Source organism: Lontra canadensis, unplaced genomic scaffold (assembly GCF_010015895.1).
Source record: "Lontra canadensis isolate GAN:19392208 unplaced genomic scaffold, GSC_riverotter_1.0 scaffold5, whole genome shotgun sequence".
NCBI lineage: Eukaryota > Metazoa > Chordata > Mammalia > Carnivora > Mustelidae > Lontra > Lontra canadensis.
The window spans coordinates 14,930,150-14,950,317 of NW_022630999.1; the positions used below are offsets into that span (position 1 = coordinate 14,930,150).

At 41.8% G+C, this 20,168-nt stretch overlaps 1 protein-coding gene across 2 annotated transcripts in view; it reads right to left on the reverse strand.

The window, feature by feature from the left end:
• Positions 1-20,168, reverse strand: part of HTR4 (5-hydroxytryptamine receptor 4) — a 168,141-nt gene that overhangs the window by 130,116 nt on the left and 17,857 nt on the right. The window lies entirely within an intron of this gene.

The window sequence follows — 20,168 nt, forward strand, 5'->3', positions numbered from 1 at the left end:
GTTGTATTTGTTCAGATTCTTGCTGAGGGCCAAATTTTATGATGGACAGTGTGGGCCTATCAATAGGGATCAGCAGTGAAGCCCAAGAAAAACACTAATGAAGCCAGCAGTAGCCCACACAGCCTGGTCATGAACTCAAGCAATGCAAGATCAGAAATACAGCAGAAAATCCGCAGAGCCAGGAGTCCCCACACTTTCTGTGGTTTCCTGGTCCAACCAAGATCGTGGAAGCTGTAGGGGGAAGATTAAAAAAAAAAAAAAAAAAAAAAAGGCCAAAGCAGGAAATGAGCTGCAGCTTGACAGTCACAAAAGAAAACAGAAAAGCATGAGACACATCAGGTCCAAAGAAGGAGCTTAGAAAATGCAGTCTGTTTATTCAGAAATGAGGCAATGGGTAATATTAAAAAGGATAAGAAAAATTTAAGCTTTGAGGTATTTCATGCTAAAAATATCCATTATAAATAGCCAGGTACAAGGAAAGGCAATAGACAAACTGAGGGTGGGAAATGAAACTTATTACGGTATTGCCAGGAAAGAGGGGGAGAGACTTTGTCCCTGAGGGCTTGAGGTTTACTCTGAGCAACTTAAGTCGAGTACAGAATATCAGCACCAGGACCCAGTGAGAACTCGGGGGCCTCAAATGAGAAGGTTTCGGAAAAATAAGAAGCGAAAGTCAGAGGTTGAACCATCCGCATTGGCAAATGGTTTTAAGTCACTTGCCGAGATCAGTTGGTGCTGGATGCCTCAAAAATCATTAAGAAGGATGGAGAACCAGGGCATGGGAAGAAAGAATGACAGAGCAACAATGTTTGCGGTTGGGGTGACAGGTAGGGTAAGAATGGGGAGTGGTGGCCCATTCGAATAATTTGCTGACCTTGGAACATGTGTTCTAGAACTTTGCTGCCCATTACAGTAGCCACTAGATGCGTATAGTTACTGAACATTTGAAATGCATCTGGTCCAAAGTCAGGTGTGCTGTAAGTGGATAATAAACACCAGATTTTAAAGACTAAATACCAAAAACAAAACAAAACAAAACAAAAAGTAAACTATCTCCTTAATGATTTTATATGGCTCATATGTAGAAATAATATTTTAACTAGGTTGAGTTAAATAATTTAAAATTTAATTTCACTTGTCTCTTTTACTTATGTTTTTTTATTTATTAGCATATAATGTATTATTAGCCCCAGGGGTACAGGTCTGTGAATCGCCAGGTTTACATACTTCACAGCACTCACCATAGCACATATGCTCCCCAATGTCCATAACCCAACCACCCTCTCCCTACCCCCTCCCCCCGGCAACTCTCAGTTTGTTTTGTGAGATTAGGATTCTTTTATGGTTTGTTTCCCTTCCAATTCCATCTTATTTCATTTATTCTTTTCCTACCCCCCAGACCCCCATGTTGCTTCTCCACTTCCTCATATCAGGGAGATCATATGATAGTTGTCTTTCTCTGATTGACTTATTTCACTAAGCATAATACTCTCTAGTTCCATTCACGTCGTCTTTTACTTATTTTTAACATCATTACTAGCAAGCTGAAAAATCACATATGCAGCTCACATTTGTTCTTAGCTATATTCCTACAGGACAGAGCTAGTATGTGAAGTCCCTTCCCCTCTCTCCAGCCTCCTGTGATCTTAGGATGTTTGGGAAGACCTGACTTAGCTTAGTTCTCGTTGTCTTTCCCATCTCAAGCAGAGTCTAGTTTCAGACTAAGTGAAAGAAAACCACGTTGACACCCAGCAGCTGCTGTATCCCCACAATTCACACCCACTGGGGAGTATACATTTAGTTAGAAGAACAGTCACCACCGCCTCCGCACATGTATACCCACTTACCATATATGTACATAACCATATTTTTATATGTCAGAATAATATCCATAAATAGGGAAGGAATGTTAGCCAAATCATTAGGTACAGTGAGATTCACATTTCCACCATCAACTGTAAATGTTCGTTTGAACTACAGAGAGTCACTGATGCTTGTTGTAAGAAGAGGCTTTTGCGGTCACCTGGGTGGCTCACGTGGTTAAGTGTCTGCCTTTGGATCCCAGGGTCCTGGGATCAAGTCTCACATCCGGAGCCCTGCCCAGCGGGGATCTGTGTCTCTCTCTAACCCTCCCCCCCTGCTTGTGTTCTCTCTCTCTCTCTTTCTTGCACTCTCTCTTTCTGTCTCTGAAATAAATAAATAAAATCTTAAAAAAAAAAAAAAAAGCTCTTTGAAATTCAAGGGTGATTGAACTTCAAGCCAGTTCAGGAGCGCTGCTTTCCAGTCTTCTGCCTATAATCAAGAGTTCCAGGGCTGTTCATACATAACACCAAGTAAAACCCAAGCTTTTCCCTTGGGATGAAAACTTCTAGTGTCATCTATCAATCAGCGCAATTGGCTCTCTAGAGTCGTACTCTCTCCAAACCCTAAGAGTCACAGGATCCTGCCAGCTTGTCAGTTCCACTAGAACCTTCTACCTGGCACACCTATTCTCAGTACCTGCTAACTGCATCAGACTCCTGGTCCAAACTCTGTTTGGTCAGTCTATGGTGACACAATAATTTTACATGGTGATACAATTCAGATCTTACCCCAAACAAAGGGTTTCCTTCACAACTGAACTTCAAAGAACTCTCACTTTGAGAACAGTCTCCTTTATGCAAGAATTTTGGCTCCTTTATTGGACTTCTGCACTTTTAGGCTATCAGGCATTCATCCTCCCTTCATTTGGTAGAAGAGCTCCATTTTCTTTAAGGGAACCAGCCTCAGCCCTACTCTAGTCCATGTGGTTTGGGCGGCGCTGAGCCTACTCTCCACATCCCATCACCAGGGACAGCACATAATCTAGGCCTGCCAATTACCATGTTTAACTTCCCTGGAAATTCCAATAGAAGCATAATGAGAACACAGTGATTCAGAGATGGTTCCGTGGATGCAAACTGGTCCAATGATCTTTAATTCTGAGACTTTGTTGCAACTTATGGGAAGGATGGACCTTGTTTTATCTGCATTTGAAGCTGACAGATGTAAGCCTGGAACTTCAAGGCAATGCTACATGAAAAGGCCCCACTTACAAGGATGATAGAAAAGGGAAACCAATTCCAAGGATATTGTTTGAGGCCCTGGTCCAGCAAACTGTACTCCTGAACTGTTCAGTTTGGTAAGTTAACAAATCCTCATTTTTGTGTACACTACTTTGAATTTTCTTGAAACAGAGAGAATCCTGACTAATATCATATCACTCTTTAAATATTTAGCCCACTACATGGATAACCTATATTTTTCCTATAGTTCAAGCTTCTCATGAAATCTTCCCAGTTGATGTAAGCACATCCTGAATTTTCCTTTTATTCCGTCCTTCTCGACAAATAGCTGTAAGGCCTGTTATCATTATTAGGGCTCACCTTGGAGATCTGGTCCACCCAGAATCAAGGGAATTCAAAGGTCACTTTACAATTTCATGCTGAGTTACTGGTAATAGTCAACATCAAGTTATTCTTGCTGCTCATGGATTATATCCCAGCTCTGGACTCTGAGCTCCTGTACGGATTCTGAGACCCAGCTGCCAATGTGCATTCCAGCTTTGACTGGTGTCCAAATGCATCCCTGTGTTCCTGACTGCCTCTTGTAATGATTGCCCCAAGTCTCAGTTACTCTGGCACCAGGGGTCTAACCTGACCATTCCTCCTACTTCAGAAACTGTAGATGAGTCCCTAGTGTATTCTGAGAAACTTCCCTAAGAACAGTACTCTATATGGGTTAAAATGCTCAACTTTCAGATTCCCCATAACTGGTCTGAATATGACCAATGGCTGGATTGGCCGGATGTCGCCTCCTGGACTAATCTTTCTATGACGTATCTGCTATGTTTCCCCCAAACCAACCTTATCAAGGGAGAAATTTGTCCTCACACATTTCTCACCAAACTTCAGTCACCCTCCCAAACATTCCCAACCCAGGCCAAATACCATAAAACCTCTCTCCTTCCATATTAGCATCTTACAACGTCACTGTTCTCATTCTGATGTACTGTGGATACTCCCATGTTGACTTACTGGCACATGTATAGTGGAAAAAGCCTGCGCTAAGAACCAGAACATCTGGATTCTTGAAAACAGACAAGCAAACATCTGGACTCTAATCTTAACTCCATCATACATCACTAGTGTGACTTTCAGCACACACACACAAAAGTCCCTTTCATAGACTTTCAAATTTTCATTTCCTTTATCTATAAGCTAGGTTAATAAAACTTGCCCTAATCCCACTGGATACAATGAGAATTAGATAACAATGAAAGGGAAAGCACACTGTATACTCTCAAATATCATGTAAATGAGTTATTACTATGAAGTCTTATCACTAGACAGAACTGTCATATCATATACCTTCTGAGCCACAAAGAGCCACACATATTGTAGATAGTTGCTGAACACTTGTCAATTCACAGATATATACTCCTAGAGCCCCATTGCTTTTTTTTTTTAATTTTTACTTAAATTCAATTTAGTTAACATATAGTGTATTCTTAGTTTCAGGGGTAGAATTTAGTGATTCATCAGTTGCATACGACACCCAATGCTCATTCCTCCAAGTGCCCTCCTTAATACCCATCACCCAGTCACCCCATTCTCCCGCCCACCTCCCCTCCAGCAATGCCATTTCTAAAATAAAAGAAAAATGTCTTCCAATGAACCAAGTGAGGGGTTGGGTTAAGAAAGATAAAGATGTAGAGGTAAGAGACGAGGTCAAGAGGGCTCTTGGGTTGTGAATGATAGTGGAAGTGCTGGGTGAGTGGAAAGGCAAGAGAGAAAGAGAACCAGGGGACATGGGGTCAGGGAATGCAAGAGGACATGCCAGTAACACAATGGAGGAGAGGAAGAGAAAGAGAGGAAAAGGTAGTGGAGAATATGAAAAAGTGACAGAACAGAAAAGGCATCCATTATTCTTAAACCAGAGCCATTTGCTTTGGAAGCATCCAGGGATTGAGAGAGAATGAGCTCCTTGCTGCCCAGGGACTTCCAGTTAGCTCGGAGAGAACTGGCCATTGGAAGCCGTCTGAAGGAGGGCGGTACTGCCCAGCAGAGTCAGGGGCAGGTGCACACATTGCCTACTCCATGCAAGGCGACAAGGACAACAACCAGACAGAAGAATAACTCGGAGGTTGAACAATTGCACAACAGAAAGAAAGTGAAGGGGCAGAGAAAGAACTCAACAGTCTATAAAATAAAACCTTTTGCCAGATCTAACTATTCAAATTTTGCCTAATTTAACAATCTCATGTGACTGCTTCTCTCTAGTGAATACCTAATCATCTGGACTGAATTCAAGCAATTACCTGGACATATTTAAAAAGACTAGAGGGATGCCTGGGTGGCCCAGTCATTAAGCTTCTGCCTTCGGCTCAATCGTGATCCTAGGGTCTTGGGATCGAGTCCCACATCAGCAGGGAGCCTGCTTCGCCCTCTGCCTGCTGCTTCCCTGGTTGTGCTTGCCCTCTCTCTCCTCTCTCTCTCTCACTCTCTGTCAAATAAATATATAAAATCTTTAAAAAAATAAAATAAAAGACTAGATTTTTCAAGCAGAAGCTGGTGGCTACTTTCTAGGACACCACAGTGGGAATGCTGGTACACGGAAGAGGTTTCAACTCTCCTATGGCCTCTTAAGGACCATTCCTGTGTTAACATTTGAGGTCACCAGCTGATCTCAGTCATCTCTGAGGATGGGAAAGGAGGACAAAGGTAATGCAGCTAATGGCTTTCTGACTAGAGATGAGGGAGAATTCCCAGAGTATGAGACTGTCAAAGAGAGAGAGAAAGTCCACTGAAAGGGAGGTGGAATTTGAGGGGATTTGAAAGGTATTTAAAATATCTCATCGAGCCCCAAAAGTGTTCCTTTTCAGTGTTCCTGCAAACAATTAACGTGAGGTTATTAAAAGTAAAAATTTTTTCTGAAGTGGATGGGACTCTCTTTTCTGATTCTGTTCCCACAAATGTGCTCCTCTCTGAGGAGCCCCAATCACAGAGCACACGGGGCCCCCTCTCTGGGATGACACAGGCTCTCTTTCTCAGAATGGGCTATCTAGTGTCACCCCAGTGACACAAGGCACTGTTTACAAAGCCCTAAGCATACTGCTTGGAATAAATGAGGAAAGTCTCATACTAGATGGAGATGGTAGTATACTAGATGGAGGTAGATACTAATAGAGATGGTAGAAATAATAGAGTTAATAGTTGGCAGAGGAGTAGAAATGGCAGAAGATGAGTGATGGCAGACATGGGACCCGCTGTAATATACCAGTGTCCGTAGCAGAGGTGGCTACAGGACAGCAGTCAGGGGCCAGAGCTCAGGAAGCAGACCGCCTAGGCTTGGATCCTGGATCCTGGATCCTTGGCTCTACCAGGTATGAGCCATGTGAATTTGGGCAAGTTAATCTTTATGTGTCTCGTTGTTACTACCTGTAAAATGAGCAATACTTTCATAGGGCTGTTCTATGGAGTGAATGAGAAAATACTTCTAAAGGGTTTAGCACAACCCCGACACTAGTGTTCAATAGCTGTTAAGCTAGAAATAGCAGGAATGGTGGTGGGAGTGACAGCATTGCCAAGGGGTCCATCCCAGGTCCAGAATGTAAAATAAAGGGAGCATCGACCCTGTCGCTAAAGGTCCCATGCCATAACATCGGCAACAGTACCACAAGAGAGGCCTTCCATCTTCAAATGCAGAACTGGGGGCGCCTGGGTGGCTCAGTGGGTTAAGCCGCTGCCTTCGGCTCAGGTCATGATCTCGGGGTCCTGGGATCGAGTCCCACATCGGGCTCTCCGCTCGGCAGGGAGCCTGCTTCCCCCTCTCTCTCTCTACCTGCCTCTCTGTCTACTGTGATCTCTCTGTCAAATAAATAAATAAAATCTTTAAAAAAATAAAAATAAAAATAAAAAAATAAAAAAAAATGCAGAACTGGTATTCTTTCCATCCTCTCATCTCCTCTCCAAATCCCATAGCCCCAGAATCCACAGTTACAGGTGAAATCCCAAGTGTGTGAATGAGAGGTGGGAAGTAGAGGCAGTTGCTGTGAATATCTATTGGGCACAAACCTGCCTAAGACAGGCCTTCAGCAAGGATGAGATATTGCCTAGAGAGTCACAATTGAAATATAAAGGCTTTCCCAACTTTAGTTAAATCTCTCCAACACTATGATATGCTGGACAGCATGCTAAATAATGGACACACAGCATCCAGCTGAGGAGGTAAACCCATAAAACAAATAATCCCCAACAGCTCTGATATTTACAAATAATTGATAACAGCAATTTGTACACAGAGCTCTGGGAGTGTAGAGGGTAGGAAGGGAAGGCTGGGGGGCGGTCAGTAGGAGATAACTGAGTTTGGATGGAAAGTGTGAGTAGCAAGTTGAGAAAAGACAGGGATGGGCACGATTGGGCTTAAGCCACAGAAAGATGGCCAGTCATCTGGCAGCTAAATGAATTGGAGGCCGGACAGCCACAGCCAAGAGAGGAGTTTGGCGATGCTGCCAATCACTCAGAAAAGACATGGTGAAGTCTGATCACAGCAGTGACAGCAAGGATAGGAGAGGGTTGCAGAGTCAAGGTTACGTAATTCTAAATAAAACAGTGCTAAAATTAAGCTGGTGTAAAAAGGTTGCTAGTTATTTTTTTTCCACAGAGTAAAACCTCATCAGTTCAACATAATTGGATAGAAGCATGTCACAATTAATCAAATATGAATTACAGATTTTTTAAAAAAATATGACTAACTGCTTAGGCTTTTTTGGACTCGATGAGATATTTTAAATACCTTTCAAATTCCCTGCTCTTAATAAGCAGCTTCAGTGTTCCTGCAAACAATTAACGTGAGGTTATTAAAAGCAAAATTTTCTTCTGAAGTGGATGGGACTCTCTTTTCTGATTCTGCTCCCACAAATGTGCTTCCTGGATTACAAGAAAATCAATTCCTCTTTCGCTAGTAAAGGAAGTCATAACCCTGAGCTCAGGCTGATTGCCCAGAAAACTGATCGGAGAAGGCTATAAAATCTCTCAACACAGAGACCGGCTGGCTGGTCCTTTTCCTCGCCCATTAGGGGTGTCAAACCAGATGACGCTAGCTCATCAATAACACAACCATAAATAATGATATGCTTGAAGTTACAGACAGAAGTCAGCCAACATTTTCCTGATTCTCAGGATCATTGGGGGGTGACGGAGTTTGCTTTTCAAAACTTCGTCAGTGGTGCAATGATAAAACTCAGCTCAATTCCAAGACAAGCAACCAAACCATCGACTTTTAGGGAGGGGAATTTATCTTATCCTCTGCTAAAGTATTAAATTAATGGAAACCTTTCGTTATCATAGCTTATCTAAAATTCACACTAAATCAATACACTCCCAAATAACGTGCATTTCTTAAATCATGACACTCGTGAGTCATTAAGAATTTATTTACTATGAAAAAGAACCCGACTCTCACGATTACACTGAGTAGAAAAGAAATCACAAAGGAAATAATTCAGGACTTCACATTACTTAAAGAGACACAACAGATGGCTTGCTCCCATAAGCTTTGGGAGTGTGGGAGATCGGAAGGGGCATAGTTCTAACTTGCACACTCTAAACTTCCTTGATTCTTGCAAGTTAGAATGAGATGATCCCTAAAGTCTCAAGAAGGAGGAAGCTTCATAGTGAAATAAGTCGATCAGAGAAAGACAATTATCATACAATCTCCCTGATATGAGGAAGTTGAAAGGCAACATGGGGGGCTTGGGAGGTAGGAAAAGAATAAATGAAACAAGATGGGATCAGGAGGGAGACAAACCATAAGAGACTCTTAATCTCACAAAACAAACTGAGGATTGCCAGGAGGAGGGGGATAGAGAGAGGGTGGTTGGGTTATGGACATTAGGAAGGGTGTGTGCTATGGTGAGTGCTGTGAAGTGTGTAAATCTGGTGATTCACAGACCTGTACCCCTGGGGCTAATAATACATTATATATTAATAAAAAAATTAAAAACAAGAACAAAAAAAAAGAAGGAGGAAGCTTCAGATGCAGGCAATCTTACTCATATTAATATCGGGAGCTACCTTCATCTTTCTCTTATCTAGATCATTGGAGCCTTGTGGGGGGGTTAATTCCATTCAATATTCAATTCTATTCTATTCTATTCACTCCACAGCAATTTGGAGCAGAACCCTTCCCAAAACATTTCCCCACTGAGCTCCACGCAAATTCAGCCAACTTTCTATTAGATAGCTATCACCAGAACGTCTCACAGTTTTCTCCACCTCCACCAGCTCCAGACCAAGCTTATTTCCTCATGTACCCTACTCCTTCTTCACAGTCACCTTCAAAACATCCTCCTCTTCCTTCTCATGTGATGTGATTGCTTTCTACCATGAATTTGCTTCCTAACTTCCTCTCGAATTCTGCTTCCTAACTTCCTCTTGAATCCTCTTTCCCTATACCAGTTCCCTCAGTCTTCAGTCTGGTCGTTCTCCCCATCCCCTGGAGAAGCATAAGAGTTTCCTGAGTCCCTGAGACCCTAACTCCTGTTGTCCACTGGAACTCAGGCTGTACTCAGCCAGAAGCATCCTCCCCAAATACTTGTCATGACCTTTCCCTCTTCTCTGCAGGCTGATTCCATTCCTGGACCTTCCATAGCTAGCTTTCTTCACTTAAACTCACCAGCTACTTTTCAGATGCTGAGAAGTCCTCTTTTTTATATATATATTTAAAAAAGTGACTTTCTAGTTTTATATATCTACATATACACTCTCTCCGGAATTCAACTTTTGAGGGTTTAGACTGCAATAATTATAAATAATGAACAACGGTGACATTTGTGATAAGGTGAGGCTAAAAATGTCAGTTATAGTGTGATAGTGAGACCTTATTTCAAATACGTGTCTATATCCAAAATTCATAAAGGTATGATAGTATTGAACATTCCAAGATGAGTACTTTGTATAAAACCTTTTGCAAGCACTGAAATTAATAAAGCCATTATAAGTTAAGGAGCAAGTGAGTGGGCAGAGAAGAAGGGGGGTTAAAAAAAAGATTATTCTTACAGTTCTTTAGAAATGCAAATAAGAACATTGCCTGAACATCATTACCTGACTGATAAAATGTTAATCACGTAACGGGTATTTATTTAGAAACCTGTTCCAGTTCCTTAATTGAAAAAGTTCTTAAATTCAACACAACCCTACTTGCTAAATGGTAATAAAACAAATTTCCAGAGAGAAAATAGCAGGTCCTAAGTGTCATAATATAGTCTCTAAAATTGGAGATAGTTCTTGTCATGTTTTTGAAATTAAAATGATAAAATAAAAAGACTTCAAGGGCCTGGCAGGCAGATGGAAGTCTCTGGCCAGCTAGACTCTGGCTCAGGAAGGTCACTTAACAGTTCAAAATGGCCTCTTTTTGGACGATAGGAATCAATGTTACTTTAGTAAGTGGGGGAGTACCCACCCTCTGGAAAGGCATGTCAGTCAATTATTTAAAACCTGGACAAGCCTAACAAATGTATCTGCCTGGCCTTCGACTTGAGAATCCAAGTCTAAAAATGTCTGATAGCAGACCCACTATGACTCAGAGATCTTTGTAGAAGCAAACTGTGAAGATCTCCGACATCAGGCAAACTTGGGTGAAAATGCTGGCTTTACCTCTTCCTAGAAATGTGACTTCGGACAAAATAACAAGCTGTCTCTGCCTTAGTGACCTCACATGTCATAACAGGGACACTATGGGTAAGTATCTTAGTTTGGGCTGCTGTAACAAATTACCATGGACTGGGTGGCTTGAACAACTGACATTCATCTCACATAGTTCTAGAGTTTGGGAGGTTCAAGATCAAGGGGCCAGGATATGAGGTGTCTGGTTAGAACCCACTTCCTAGTGTGCAGCTGTCCATCTTCTCACCGTATCCTCTCATGCTGGAGAGTAGAGCACTCTCTAGGGCCTCATTTATAAGGGCACTAATCCCATTCACAAGGTCTCCACCCTCGTGACCTAATTACCTTCCAAAGGTCCCACCTCTGAGCACCATCACATTGGGGGTTAGGATCTCACCGTATGAATTTTGGGGGTACACAAACATTTGGTCCATTACAATAAGGAACTCACAGTGGTCTCGGGATTAAACGAGATCACATAGGTCATGTATAAGTATCCAAACCATAGCAAACCATTCTTGTCAAATGACCATGACTGCAAGTAACAACCAATTGTACTATTTGCCCAGTAGTGTCTAAACCCATCCTTCAGATTTAGACATGTTTAGTGAAGCCAAATTTTAATCTAAATTATATACCCTTTAGATAAGAGTTTGTTGTGTTTGGACAGCTAGAAAATAATTTGAAAAAAAAAACAATGATTTTGTAAAACTTGGGTTTTAGTCCCTGGTTGATAACTTGTTAGCTGTGTGGGCTTAGGAAAAACCACTTAACCTCTCTGAAACCCTTTTTATTTCTTTTGTGTACTGTGCTTGTGAGAATTCTAGAGCTACAAGCTCCAGGCAAGGATCCAGATAATGGAAAGGAGCTTTTGGAAGAAACTGCAAATAATTCTCAGGGTCAGTCATTTGCTTCTTGAATCTCCTAATCTTCTTGAATCTCCTAATTCTCAATAAGAAGAACAAAAAGGTTCCACCTTGCAAAGACGGGATCCAGGTGACTTTTCACTACAGACCGTGCTCTAATCCTATTAATTATAAGCACTGAGGATATTCTGATTGGACAGAAGCTATGCGTCAACTGGATCTTATAAATTTTTTGGTAAAATTAGGCAATACCTTGGGGTGCCTGGGTGGCTCAGTTGGCTAAGCGTCCAACTCTTGGTTTCAGCTCAGGTCATGATCTCATGGGTCATGGGATCGAGCTCTGCATGGGGCTTGCACTCAGCTCAGAATCTGCTTAGAATTCTCTCCCTCTATCCCTCCCTTCACTTGTGCACACTCATGCACTCTCTCTCAAATAAATAACTCTTTTTTTAAAAAATAGGCAATACCTCAATCCCTGCATCTATCATCTACTGTTACACAGGTTCTGAGAAACTCTCTAGAAAAATCTTCTTGAAATTTGAGATTTAAAGAAAGATGGGTGATGGCTGAGACGGCCCCAAAAGAACCAAGCTGCAGTAAGGGACACCAAGATGTCCTAAGAGAAGAACCAGATATGCCAGGGTTGACCAGGCCAGAGAGAAGGACGCAGATGAGTGGCAGTTCTGAAAATGTGAAACAGTTGGTACAGATGTTCATTAGGACCCAGCCCTTCTGTGTGCCTCTAGAAGATTCGTCCTGAGATGTGGACATGCTGCACTACTGGTTTCTGAAACACTTCTGCCTCAAGCACTTCTCGTAGGGAACCCACTCCGATCAAGAAACACACAGAAAGCTCATTCCTCTCCCTTTCCATGTGTAATGATGTTGAGTCCCGGGGGCTAGGTCATCCAGCAGGAGAGGAGTCAGATGAGTGCCCCAGTGGAACACTATAGCTGGAGGCTGCCCGAGCTCAGCTTGGGAAGTGGAACAAGTTCAAGGCCACATACAGCACTCACTTTCAAAAGTAATGACAAGTACCCCAAACACTTTGACAACGTGAACTGGGGAAAAGACAGCTTCCTGCAGTCAAGGAGATGGAGACTCAGAAACACCGAATTCCCCATGTTTATGTTCATGCCATCACATGTGAGGTCACAGATGTGAAGCCCGGTGCATCAGGTCCCTGAGCTCGAAGTTCCCCAAGGAACCAATGTTATAGGGAAGAAGCTGTACCTGTTATTGTCCACTTTCAGGCACTCATCTTAGCCAGAAGGTAGAAGCCTGAAAACAACATTTTCCGTACTTCCTCTCCCCTTTCCAAATGGAAGGTTCAGAATGGGAAAGTGGGTCACAAGAGGGAAAAAGGACCATTTCTATCCAGGATCCGGAGGTGTTTCAAGCAGTGAAAGCAGTAGCCAGTGGTTCCCAGAGCGACAAATGTGACAGTACAGTGCTTCCTGAAGATCCGTGGCTTCCTGAAGATCGATGAGTGGGTCTTATAGAGTGGACAGCCCCCACCTCCTACTCTTTCAGGAGCTTTGGGACCAATTGCCTGCATTACACCTCCCTTTTCTTTGAAATAGATACAATAGCTTCCATTTTCTGGACTGGACATTGACAGAAGCAGAAAGAAGTCAGAGGTGTTTTCCTCTAAACAGAAATCATCAATCAAAGGATTAATTGCGTATAAAAGAAAGCTGACTATAGGGCAAGAGCACAAGAGTAAGAGTCAAAAAGATACAATCCTAGATCCTAGATCCTCCAATTCTCACACAGGAATGTGCCTAAGTTCATGGGAGCTGCAGAGTGAAGAGACAACAGTGCTGGACAAAGTATAAAAGAGCAGGGTCACATCCCTAATACCACATCTGTGACATTAGGCTACAGATCAGCCTTGACACTGAGGGTCTCCCATCACCTTTAGAAAGCACAGTTTCCTCACCGGAGAATGGGCCCAATCAGGGACAAATCATCAAAAAATCTAATGGTCAGCCAATTAAATCGATACTGAATTTAAGCCATCAAGAAACATCTATCTTGACTGCAGTAATTGATTAGCCATTCTACGGCTAATCAAAATCCCACATCTCATGATTATTGTGGAGGACTGAAGACATTTAGCAATTGCTCGATGTATGAGATACTACATTAAGAACCTTGCCCAGTTTACTTCCGATTCTCACAAGAAAAAACAAAAAAACATTTTCAGATGTCCAAACAAAAGGCTCAGAGAGATTAAATAATCTGCTCAAGGTCATACAGCTAGTAAGTGGGGAAGCCAAGACTTGAACCCACATCATCCCCTTTCCCAAAACACCACTCTCCCAGCATCCTGTGGTGCTGCTTGCTGAAATCATCCTGGCGCCTGTAATTTGGAAGCAGGGGAGTGTGACATGCACAGGAGAGGACTGCGGGCTTAGCTCTGCGGGAAGCACGCTCTCAGGCTGCCAGAGCCCTGTGCTTTAGTCCTCTCTCCATCCTTGCCACGGTCTCTGGCTTGAGGTCCCCTGTGACCCCAGGAGGCACACACAGGGATATCCATCACAGGGCAAGTTCCAGTTAATATTTGCTGTGGTCCTGATCTAATCAAAAGACTAACAGAATTATCACCGTTTTATCAGTCAAGCAATAAAGTTGAGTATTATTCCCATTTACATTTCTAAAGCAACATAAAAATAACCCCTTTCAAATGGTTACCCACTCACTTTCTCCTTATATGCTAATGCATGCCACAATTTCAAAGCCTGATGAGAGATTTCCTGCAAAACATTTCACTGCCTTAAAGTTTCACATATTCACAGCTTCAATTGCCGGGATACAAACATGAATTAACTCTGGTTCCAAATCAATTACATACTGGTAAGTCTTTAGGGCAGACAAGCCTTACAAGTGGATTTCAAACACTATGAGGGATCTTAAAGCTTTAGAATATTTAGCATTAGAAATTCCCACTTCACCTCAGACTTCAGTGAAACACATGTATTGTCACCAGTGTTCATAATCAAACCAAAAATCAAGACCCTTATTTTAAAAATTGCTCTTTCTCTTTGCTAAAATCGAATCACTTCAATGAATTCTTGCAGTCACATTGATTTCCAACTAATTTCATTTCGTCACTTGAAGAAAGGAATTGCAACCTTGTGCCATGAATCAGAGCAATTGGGTAATTAATTGAAAGACGCCACTCACCTTTGTTATGGTTTTTAATTAACGTTACGTGTGTATAGCAGGTGACTGCATGTACATGAAGAGTATGTATTTTACATGTTAAAATATTCAGCTTTTGGTGTTTATTCAGATTTTTCTGGGTTTCATACAAAAGCCTGCCATTTTGGTCTTCTGTTCAGAAACATCTAGTGGCTCCCCAGCATGAGGTGTCAAGCCCTACCAAAAAGAGAGGAAAAGAAAGATTCTCCCTCCCACATGGAAAACTGGTTTCTTCTCAGATTCCTTTCTCCCTTTCTATCTTCCTTCTTTCCTTCCTTCCCTAAAGTGACTAACAAGAATAACCAATGTAAGATATTGTTCAGGAAGCAAAGGAACAAGATGAAGTGACAAAAAGAGCTGCAAAAAGGAAAATAAAGGCATGCTACAGCCATAGTAAGTGCCTGGAGCATTTCTGTCACTTGCCAGTGATTAATTTTAAACTTGGCTCTGAGTTTCCTAGAAACCCTAGCAAAAGGAGAAAAATGCTACCCTTTATAGGATTCATCATTCTTGCAAGATGCCTTCTTGGCTGGTAATGAGAAACATGAATGAGAAAGCACAACCATTATTCTGTGGAGGACAGAATCCTAAAACAGCAGGCAAGTGTAGATAGCCCATGGGGCAAAGAGGTCAGTCAAGGGCAGGAGGAGGCCAGAGCTAAAAAGAATTAAGGTATAAAGTAAATTTTTTCACTACTGGAAGTCTGGGGTCTTTATCTTGAGAAACCATCAAAGAGCAACTTCGTATGTATTTGGACTTTACGTCACTTATCTCTTGTTTGAATCCTGTACTTTCTGAAACTAGAACTTGATAGGTAAAAATTCTTAGAAACTTTCTAACTGTAATAAACAGTAGGAAGTGGGGTCACGGGGTGGGGGGGCTGGATTGCTTTACGGATCATACCCGAGCCCAGGAAAACACTTCAGAGGGAAGAATCTGGTAGTTAGGGAGATGAACCATGAGAGACCCTGGACTCCAGAAAACAAACTAAGGGTTTTAGGTGGTTGGGGGGTGGGGTATGAGGGGGAGAGTGTAGCCAGGTAATGGATATTAAGAAGGGCACATGTTGTGACGAGTACTGGGTGTTTTTTGCAAGTAATGAATCATTGAGCACTACATAAAAAACTAATGACGTACTATACAGTGGCTAACTGAACATAGTAAGAAAAAAGGGGGGTGGGGAATCTGGTAGTTAAAACAAAGCACAAAGCATGGGCTATCTCTGAAGTCAGTAACTATTTCAGGGTGTCATTAAGTAGTTATCATGAGCTTAGGGATAGCCCTGCAGTAAGGCCCCAGCAGGTTCACTGCCAAGTGCAGGCCGATGGTGTCCCACAAAGAGTATTTGCTGCAAAATCACCAAAGCCACTGTTTCCAGTCTCTGTTCTCCAACCCTTCAGGAAGAGCACAAGCTGTCTCCTCCAGGGCCCCAACAAGAAGCAAACAGAGCAAAAAAACAAACAAACAAACAAAAATAACTAACAAAGAAAAAAACAACACCAGGTGAGTGTCAGATTGTCTGGAAAGCGCTGCCTGCTGACTGGTAAGTTGGTGAGACACTATTTACCAACGGAGAGGACTGTCAGGCACTTGCCTCTATTCAAGGTCTGATTCACTGCCGACCTTTCATCATAAGTCAATCCATCCTACATGGACTGTCCTCTTCAACTTGACACCAACCATGAACTGCATGGTTTAGGTGATTAATTAATGGTCATAAAACAAACGAAAGAACCCTCACTTATTTCTATTTATACACAGAGCAATGTTATTTAAATACTGTAGTTAAATCCAACTGCTACAAAACAAATGAGATTGGATGTTTGTCATATTTTGGCTACCCAGTCTCCAGTCCCTCTTCCTAAAGAGCACCCATTTCTTTGGAGAACTTAACTCTTCCCCACTGCATGTCATCTTCCTGAGTGGTACCTGCCTCCTCCTATAAAACCTGGGCAGCAAGGACCACATGTCTTAGCTCGGTCAATCAGATGTCATCTCCCAGGACTCTCCCTCTTGAGTAGCCTATGGAAAAAGGCCGTGGATGGAAATGGAGGGTATTATGCTACGTGAGATAAGTCAATCAGAGAAACACAATTATCATATAGTTTCATTCATAATGTGGAACATAATAGTGCAGAGGACCATAGGGATGGGCAGGGTGGGGGAACTGAATGGGAAGAAATCAGAAAGGGAGACAAACCATATGAGACTCTTGACTCCTGAAAAACTAAGGGTTGCAGAAAGGGACGTGGGTGGGGGGATGAGGTAACTGGGTGATGGGCATTAAAGAGGGCATGTGATATGATCAGCAGTGGGTGATATACTCAACTAATGAATCATTGAACATTATGTCAACAACTAATGATATACTACTATACCTTGCTTAATTGAATTTAAATAAATAAATAAGTAAAATTTTAAAACTTCAATAAAAGGAAAAAAAGAAAAGAAAAAGGAAATGATGCAGAAATAAACTGACCCCTTCTTCCTGTGGTTGGCCATTTTCCCACTTCCTCAGCTCTATGAGAACTCCCAAAGTTCTTGTTTACTTGCAAGACTGGTTCTCCACAGCATCTTTGCCTTAAATATTTGACCTTGCACATTGGGGCTTCCCCAAGATTACCTCTGAACATGTTAGCAGGTTAGTTTCTGATGCTGCAGCCAAGGACACTGATAGATACCCATTGGCAAGGATCAAGCTTAATTAGCAAACTCAACTGAATGGAACCAAAGAAACAAAAAATGAAGGGGCCAGAATGGCCTGAGAAAATATTTGAATGTGAGACATTTTATTTAGCCCTAAATGTCAAGTAGGACTTCTCTGTCCCTTGATATCTGGGGAAAATTGGCCAGTCTCTTAATTCTACAGCCCATAGGGCTTTTAAAACTTTTACTCTGGTTTCTGAAGTTTTCCCAGGCATGCGCACTCTTCTGTTATCCTGTGTGTTTTGAGTGTTTGTCCTCATACATGAGTTCTCCCTCCCTAACACCCCCGGACAGGTTTGTCAGCCCTGTCACTAAGACACACTCAAGCACGCACACACGGTCACATAAAATATGTGTCGCCTCGTGGAGGCGCCATGGTTCCGTGGTCTTGAGCAGGTCACTTCAGCTCTTTGGGACTTCATTCCCACACCCTATAAAGCGGGCATCATAATAGCAAGGGCCTCCGAGGACTGCTTGAAAAAATTGCTTAAAAAAACTTGACGTGTATTAAGTTCATAGCTCAGACGCAGTCAACATCGACTCTCCATTCCCAGTCAAGCTAGAAAATTTTTCTAAGGAACAGGAACCTGGGAGAAGTCAGCACACACACCATACACACTTCAAACAAACAAATAAAGATTTCCAACCTAACTTCTCTCAGAGTCCCTCTCAGGCAACCTGCCACTGGATGGTGCATGCTTTTCCAAGCAGTGCCCCATCATCTATTTTCTTCTTTAACCTTCTCCCTCCTCTGTTCATTCATTTTCCCATCTTCAGAGCAAGCCGAAAAATTCCTCTCCTGTACCAGAGCCCTAACCCTTTGGCTCTCGTTTTATGTGGGAACTTCACAGACTGAAAGTGTTTCCTTACTGGAGAAAAAAAAAAAAAAAAAAAAAAAAAAAAAAAAAAAATTTCTGGTTCCTGCTCTTGAAGTAATAAAATTTATTCTAATTCTACCTAGAACATTGGTTTCTAGAACCTACCCACTGAAACAGCAAACTTATAAATTTTTTCACATCCTGTTACTAATGAGTATTTTAAAATTACATAATATTTTTCCTTATACAAACTTACTTTCCTTTTCCTTTTTTTAAGATTTTATTTATTTATTGGACAGAAAGAGACACAGAGATAGAGGAAACACAAGCAGGAGGAGTGGGAGAGGGAGAAGCAGGCTTCCCACTGAACAGGGAGCCCAATGTGAGGCTTGATCCCGGGACCCTGATACCATGACCTGAGCTGAAGGCAGATGCCCAACGACTGAGCTACCCAGGCGCCCCTACTTTCCTTTTTTAAAATAAACTTATTTTTACATTTTAAATGAATGTAGTTTAAAAGAAAATTGTATTTCTCCACTATAAGTGCCAAACTAGTATGATGCATCATGATAGTTACTTTAAAAATCAATATTTACTTCACAGCACTCACCATAGACCTGTACCCCTGGGGATAAAAATATATTATATGTTTATAAAAAATAAAATTTAAAAAAATCAATATTTATGTAGAAATAACAAAAGATTCATATACCACCTAAAATCATTATGTATTACGAGTGATCTATGTGTCACAGTTTGGTAAATGTGAGCCTAAAATATCACCTTTATTATGAACACCCAGAGGCTGGACTGAGGAGGATATGAGTGGACAGTGTGTACATCTGCATGTTACTAATAGTGTGGGTAGAGAGGGGGAGTGAACGAGAATGAACATATATTGATGGGATCAGGTTGGAAATCTGACAGAGAGGATGGTCCAGAGAGAAGATTCTGGGGAGCAATACCATCTTGTACCCCGCAATATTGTTCCATAACACCCAGGAGAGTGGCTAACATTCATTTAATTGAACTGTATTCTGCTGTTACAATTCAATGCTACTATAAGTAACTGCTGAAAAGCTGGAAAAGTTAGGGATCATAAAATCTGAATTATCCAAAAAGAAGTTCACTTTAACAGCTGATGCAGTTTGACGACATAGTGTTTGAAACTTAAAACAATGGCATAACTTCTCATCATCAACATGGCCCCCTTTGGCCTTTTAACAGAAATCAACAACAACAAAAAATTGAGATTCTCCAGATTCCACTCTGCTTTCCCTGCACAAAGAAGCTCACAAACTTTCGGAGGAAAATTAAACACATGGCACCAGCCTCAAAATCGGTGTCAAAGTTCTTAGACTTTGCACCAAGTCAGAGCGTTGAGTCAGTAACGAAGTCTAGAATGCTTCTATTGTAAGTAGAAAATGTTCTATGGCTAAATGTACAGGGCCTCTGTGCATAGCTAGGTACACTAGAATCCACCTGAAAATATATGTATTTCCAACCCAATCGGGGTTGGGTATACATATCCACACCAATATATGTATATCCAACCCATTGGCAATATATGTAATATATCAACAATGACTGGGTGATCTGCAATTCTTTATCAAATACCCACCGTGTGCCAGGAATTAGGCATGCGACACCTTCTGCCCTTAAGGAATTCCCAGGTTTGGGGTGACAGTATGTCTCTGCAGCTCGAATCGCATTACACTAGACTCTCTGTCAAGATATCTGACAGCTCTCTTTCATCACAGCATTGTACTACGTCAAACACGGAAGCGCTGTGCCCTTGATCTATACCTGAAATGTGCTTTCCTCTAGTTCTCAGGTGAAAGAAGCACCGCTCCCATGATTGCACCAGGAACATTTTTTTTTTCCCA